Source organism: Arachis ipaensis, chromosome B08 (genome assembly GCF_000816755.2).
Source record: "Arachis ipaensis cultivar K30076 chromosome B08, Araip1.1, whole genome shotgun sequence".
Lineage (NCBI taxonomy): Eukaryota > Viridiplantae > Streptophyta > Magnoliopsida > Fabales > Fabaceae > Arachis > Arachis ipaensis.
The window spans coordinates 63,669,069-63,676,332 of NC_029792.2; the positions used below are offsets into that span (position 1 = coordinate 63,669,069).

Consider the following 7,264-nt stretch of genomic DNA (forward strand, 5'->3'; position numbering starts at 1 on the left):
GTGTCCATTATTCTGTCCGTCATCTCTATCCTTAGACCCTCGGGCCCGTTCAGACATCCCAAAAACTATTAGTTTACTGCATCCTTCCTCCATTACCAGTTCTCCTCTGCTACCAACCTTTCTTCGCCTATCATTAGTAGCCAATTCGGAGTCCCCAGCAGATTCGCATGGTTCGGCTTCTATGGGGAGCGTCGGTCTCGTCATCAACCCATTACCGCCGCCTTCCATCCTGGTTCCTCGCCGCTGCTTCGGACCTCCCCTTCCCGCCGACCCGTCGCAGCCTCCAACTCCAGGACGTGGTCGTAGCCTGGGCCCCATGCCTCCCACAATAGGAAGCACCTTGTGCGCGGCTGCAGCAGGGAGTAACGCGTCCACCCTGCCAAACAACCCCAAGCTGACCCGTTCCCATGTAACCCGGCCCAGTAGCAGTTCCCGTGCCTCCAGCATGTTGCGATGCATTGGAGTTTGGTTCGTGGCCCAACAAGGGCTTGCTGCTGTTTGTTTCTTCGATGGGCCTATGGCTAGATTTTTGGCTAGCAGGCCTTGTATATTCCTTTGCTAGCCCAATATGCTTGCAACAATAATTCCAGGATACCGTTACTTCTGAATCCCCTTTAGTACTCCCCTCATATCCCACTAAATCAGCTGAACCATGAAAGCCAGAATTATGAGGATAAAATGTTACTAATTTCATTTGATCGGGACTTAAAAATTCATAATTCCATTCGTTCAAAATTGTTTCTGAAATTACTAATCTGTCCTTGTCTTCAACCTCCTCACGCTGTCTCCCCATTATCACTTCTGCAGCCTGATCTGTACAGTTCGTCAAATTTATTGAGTTTTCCGACCACCTAATTGCGTCATCACAAGCTCTTGCACATATATTCTCCTGTTGTTCACAATTGACTGCTTCGCTTCCACAATTCCTGCCTGACAATTCATCCCAAAAGTTTCAAGTCCCACTTCTTTTACCAACACGTCAAAGCCACTGGTGCCAATCGTGATATGGACCCATTCATTGATCACGTCTAACACATAGGTGTCAATTTGGATTCGGCCACCACTAAAGGACTGGCACGATTCTGTTACTTCATCGCATCCAACCACCTCACCCCATTGGTTTCCTATTATACTAAAAGTATTCACGGACCACGCATGCAACGGAACCCCGAAGCATTCCAACCAAACTCTTCGAGTTTCACTCTTCTCCGACTCATCCCATCTCCATACCCTATGAAACAACTGTAGCAGACTATTCATTTTGAATGTGTAAGCCTCCTCCGCATTTAGCAAACTGTCAAAGGTCAACAGCACTTTATATGATCCCATTTCTCGCACCTGGATAACTTGAGAAAAGTTCTTCGCAACTGATTCCTTTAAAGATCTATAGTCAATGGCTTTCGTCGTTCCACCTACTAGGCTTCTCTGCAACCAGACCAAGTTTTCTGTTGCCACCCCCACTTCCACCTTTTTTGTCAACCCATTCTTGTGCGGATCTTGGAGTGTTTTCTCCTTAGTTAGATCTGTAGCAACGGCTGCTGAAACTTTCTGCTTCTCTTCTCCTTCTGGTGGTTGCTGGCCTCGTGGCTGCACACTGTTCATTTCCTTCACAGCAGACATTCTCCGATATTTAGCTTCCCCCACGAATACTACCTTCCCTCTCAACCGCAGCCGATTCATGTCTGCTATAGCTTTCAAGGCTCCTCCTTTCGTAGTATATCGTATGAACGCAAAAATGTATAAGCCACCATGTTTTTGTTTCCTTGATAAGTATATGTCGTTTATGCGACCAGTCCAATTGAACAGTTCGAACAGCTACCTCTTGGAAATGTCTTCTGGAAGATTATCCACAAATATTGAGTATGAATCGTGCTCTAAACGTCGATACTCTTCTCGGTTCCAAACTCGAGGATCTTTAACCTGACCTATCCTTCTACCCCCCAAGTGTTTCCCACCCTCGCTCGCTCGCAGTCTCTCTTTCGCTCTCTCTCACTCTCTATATCATTTATGTGGCAGGAACAGTTATATTTGGTTCTTTATCTACAGATCACGTGATTGAATTTGATTGGTTGAAGGTGGCTATAGATAGACAAAATTTGAAAGGAATAGGGTTGAAATTCATTTTCAGAAAAAAAGCTCTTCCAATATTATATTCCCAAAGATTTTTTTATCTTGTTTAGAGTTCATTTTTTTATATAAAATTCCTTCCATTGTCTTTACTTTCATTTTGGTCGTGCAAATTTATTTTTTCCACAGAATTTATCTTTCTTTTTGTTACAGTTTCGCATTTATATTTGAATTCAATGTCCTTTGACCACCTTAAATACATTTTATCGCTTTCCTTTGAATTTAAAGTCATTTACTTTACTATCTGTAATTTCAATTTCAAAAAATTTAAATTCCATTTACATTTTAAATTTTTTCTTTTCTTTTTTATTCATTCAAAATTGGAATTTTTTGGTGCATTTTTTAAAACTGACCCTCTCAAATCGTTAGATATCAAATCAACCATATTTACTAAAAATCTACGTAGCAAAAACTAAACTGAATTACTAAATTAATTTTCAAAAACTATTTAAATAAATTAAAATTTGAAAAACCAAATTAAATTACACGTAAAATTTGAGATACTGGATCAAATTTTTTCTTCTGAAATGCATACTCATCTACTACTTGTATAATAGCCGTGGCTTCAGAAGCCACGCGTCAGCCTCACATTCATTTGAGTTAAAAAAACAATAAAACGTAGTAATCCTTCACGCGTTTCTCTATCATCTCAGCTTTCCCCTTTCTCTTCTCTCTTCTTTAGTTGACGCGCCCCTCTTCCGTCCACTACATCTCAAAAAAACCCCACACTCCTTTCTTCCCTTGGTTCTCTCTCGATGGGGTTTGCTATCCATCTGAGTCGGATCTCCTCTCTGGTGGTGGTTGATGTATCTCTCTGGATTACGATGTATATGTGGTCGGGTGCGTTCTGTTTGTCTCTGCGCTTTGGGTAGTTGGAGTTCAAAGCGCTGGGGTGGTGGTAGGTAAGGGTTTACAGAGATGAGATCCCATTTTTGGGAGTGGATTCTGAGAGAAGAGAATAGATGTCTTGATCTCTGAGCGTGGTCATCTCTGGCGCTGTGTCTCTGAAACCCTAGGTCTTCAAATTCGATCTCCACAATCTGGTTTGTATGTTGTTTTCAGTGGTTGCTACTTCTTCTTCATTTTTGTTGTTTCATTCAATTTAAGACCAAGGAAACTAACCTAATTTCGTTGGTTGCAGCTCAAGTAGTCAAAGTTGGAAATTGAAAAGGCGAGTTGAACATAGCCGATTAGCCGATTCGGGTAAGTAGCGTGGGTTGTTGTTCTGTTGTAGCTTATACGTACTTATTGTGTTACTTGAGTCATGTATTAGGGCAAAGAGCTTAATTTGTATTCGTGCTTATTCTGTTTCTCTGATTCTTTGGTTTTTTATCCTTTGCAAGTGCTTTCGTTTTATTTAATTTAAGCTTTTTTGGACTGGTTGTGTCTGAGTGTCATATTGCATTTTTGATCCCGGAAGGAAGGATCTTTGGTTTTTTGGCTCAGATTTTGTGTTGGTGACCAAAGATAGTTGACTTTCTGATTTTTACAACTGCAGATGTTGGTGGAAAATGGTTGAAATGGCAAAGTCTAAATTTGAGTGGTTTAAACATGCCATGGATTGGACTCCTAAATTTCCAACAAAGGTACAAAACTCTGGTTTTTTATGAAAGTTTGCAGGTTGATAGGTTTATTTATGGCCTTTATTACAAGTCGTCTTGACTTATTTATTTCTTTTTTCCTTGCCTGAATCTTTTTTTTCCTTCTGTTTTCTTGGGTATTGAACTAAAACCCGTGTCTATTTAAGTGGTGAAGAATTTAGTGGTTGGTGTTCATATCCATTGTTTTCTTTTGCATTGTTAGTGTCTAGAGAAAATGAGTTATTTGGGTGTAGGTGTTAGTCCGGGAACAGTTCGAGTGTACCATAGCACAAACCTGAAATTGTTGGATAAGAGGATCAAGTAGCTGAGTTGGTGTTAAGGTTTATGATTCTTGGTCTTGGAGTTGTTGCAGCTGTTCTTATTGGAACTGATTCACAAGTGAAGGTGGTTTTCTCCTTTGAGAAGGAAGCTAAATTCACTGATGTTAAGGCTTTGGTGTAAGTATCTATTAATCTATGTTCTATGTTAATTTCTAGCAATAAAAGTGTTGCATGTTTTGTTGTCCTAATTCATTAGTTTTTTATGGATTAAAAAACTTTGCAGATTCTTGGTAGTTGCTAATGGTTTGGCTGCTGGATACTCTTTGATTCAAGAACTTCGTTGTGTTGTGAGTTTGGTTAGGGGAAGTGTTCTCTTCAACAAGCCCTTAGCTTGGGCCATTTTCTATGCTGATCAGGTACCCTTTTATATTTGAAAGATCACATAATAAGAGCTATATACACTCCATATGAAAACACTTCAATTGCTCTCCGAATATCCTAGAAATTGTAGGCATCATATTGAATTTGGTTTTCTAATATGTAATCCATAGTAGCCTTGAATAATTTTGATTCTTTTTCTGAACTCTGTCTTCATGAAGAGAGATTCTTTTTCGATTTTCTATTAGGTTTATTTTCAGTATGCAGGAATTTTATTAGGGTTTGCAATTGTGTTTCTGATTTTCCATTGGGGTTTTCATGTTTCCATGGCGATTTCAAACTTATTCGGAGCATTTTTGTGTAGTTAAATCTGAGTTTTGTAATTTTTCGTTGATTTTAATCCTAAATTTTCTATAATGTACACTGAACTATTGAGCTATTAATACTTATACACACTTTCTAAAACTTTATTGATTTAATTTTTTTTTCACTTTCAGAATGACCCAAACAAAACTCCAGCACTATCACGCCACAAGAGAGGATGTAACTATAAGAAATCATTCTACCAAAAGAAATACTGTAAATGCTTTCAGGTATTCATCCATCCTTACTAGGTATCATGAATGCTTCAATTTTAGTTATAATATCAGTTACTAATGGTAGTATGTTTTGTTTTTCAAAGGCTGGTGTTGGATGTTTCATAAACTGTAGATGTGACACGTGTAAGAACACGTTTGGTAGAAAGGATGGTGAGTTGTCCCTTCTTTTGCAAATTAAATACGTGTCAGAATTTAACTGTTTTATTGTTTCAGGTTCTAAATTCTGTAGGAGTAGAAACCCAACCAGAAGTAGAAATAGAGGCCTGTGGTAAAGAGTTTATTGAAAATGCATCACGGAAAATTGAAATTCAGAACTCCCACGGGATGTCTAGGTTGGAAATGTTGTTTTTTGGTTAGTTTTGAAATGATAAAATTGATGATTTTGCTTATTAATTCTGATTTGATTTATTTTTTGATTCTTTTTTTTTATGTGACAGTTCATTGAATTTTCCGTTAGAGTAAGATGTTTGGGACTCTTTGCTCTCAGCCACTTGAACATTCTCAAACTGTTTCACACCACGAAACGATTGGAGGTAGAGGCAGAAGTGGATAGGTCTCCGATGACTTGGACCAAAACTACTTCTCCAAATGGGAAGAAATTTTTAATTGATAGTCAATAGTTATTAGTTAGGCCTTTTTCCTTTTCAGTCAGGTTAGTAGTTTGTACCTTTAGGCATATAGATGTCCTGGTTTAGTTTTAAGTATATTTTAGTTTTAGTGCGATCTTTAGATGTGTTTGAAAAAATTATATTATTTGAGCTGTAATTAGTTGGCTTAGTTTTATTTTATTTGAGTTATTTCAGAAGAAATTTTTTCGCTTTCATAATGGCAATTGTGAGGTGATCCAATAGTTTTGACAGGTTAGTAGGCATTAGATTGATTTAAGTTTTCTAATGATGTATTCATTGGGACACTTGCTCTATTGGGTCTTCATTTGTTTTCTTCAATTTGTTGTTGAAAAAAGCTATAGCAATAATAGAAGTATAATGTCTAAAATTAATTCTAACTATATGAATTTACTGTTATTTTAGTTGCAATCATTTTTGTATGTTTATCTTTATTGGTCCATTTTGTTTTCTTGAGATTTTGTTCGATTTGTTTTGAGTACATACACATGAACTAATTGTTCTATGTTTTTTTTCCCTTTATATCGAGGTCCAACTATGTTTTTTTTTTCCACACATATGCAAGGTGCTTCTGTTTTCTCTAATGACGATGAGTTGATATCCGGTTAGTTGTTTATATGATTAAGTTTATACTATTAATGGCCATTTCCATATATTATATGAGGTCAATCCTTACCTTATCTTTTCTATGAAAAATCCTTTCTTTTTGGTATTTGTTTTCAAAATAAAATCGATATAATGCTGGTACAGGTACTCATCTTAATCTCAAGTGAGCTGAGAAAGCTTGTGCCTTGGTTGCCGAAATTCTAGGTATTTATATTTTATCCATATTTATTTTTGTTACATTACCTTTACCAGTTTACGGCCATCTTGACTTGATGATATTTTTCTATTTCGGTGTCTCATTGTTTGTTGTTTTAGATAGGGATGAAATTTTCATTTTCTTTTCACCATTATTTTTTGTTGATTTTAATTGGTTATTTTCTGTTTTGGTTCCTTTTATTTTTTCATGGTTGTTCCTTCCTATTTTATGTGTTGCTCTGTGTACTCTTATTTTCTTTTCAGTTCCTGGTTAAATGAACTCATATATGTATCTCCAAGCTTTTCTTAAGGTTACGTACAATTTTTTTTCTTTTGCACAGTGGATCCTCAAAAGTTAATGCTATACTAGAGTTTGTTGTAAATATTCTTCACTAATTTCTTTCTTTCATATTAATTTGTTTATTTGATAATTTATTGGATAAATCTTGCTCTCTTATATGATTTTCTTCGTTCAGCTGGAGTTGCAAATTTGTGGAGGAGACTTTGTATCTTAGATGCACAATGGATTTACGGGCACTATTCTAAAAGGTATGGTCTTTTTTACCTATTATCTTTGGATTCTACATTATAGATTGTGCCTTCTTATTTATTGTTCACCAATTTTCTTGCACATATCTCAAAATTTTCAGTTGTGTTTAGATAATGATTCTTTGTTTATGGTCATTGTTTTTGGCTCTGATAACGTCAACTATCTTTTGTAACTGCCATTATGTCATGCTCATAATTCTACTGTTAATAACCGTCCTTTGTCTTTGGGTTAAATCTTTTGTTTATTGCTAATATAATTAAAGTTACTAAAGTTTATTATGATGTCAAAAGATAATCTGAGCCTCTCATTATTTAGGTGTTAA

General features: G+C 36.6%; 1 pseudogene; it reads left to right on the forward strand.

The window, feature by feature from the left end:
- Positions 2,812-6,046, forward strand: LOC107611068 (annotated as a pseudogene).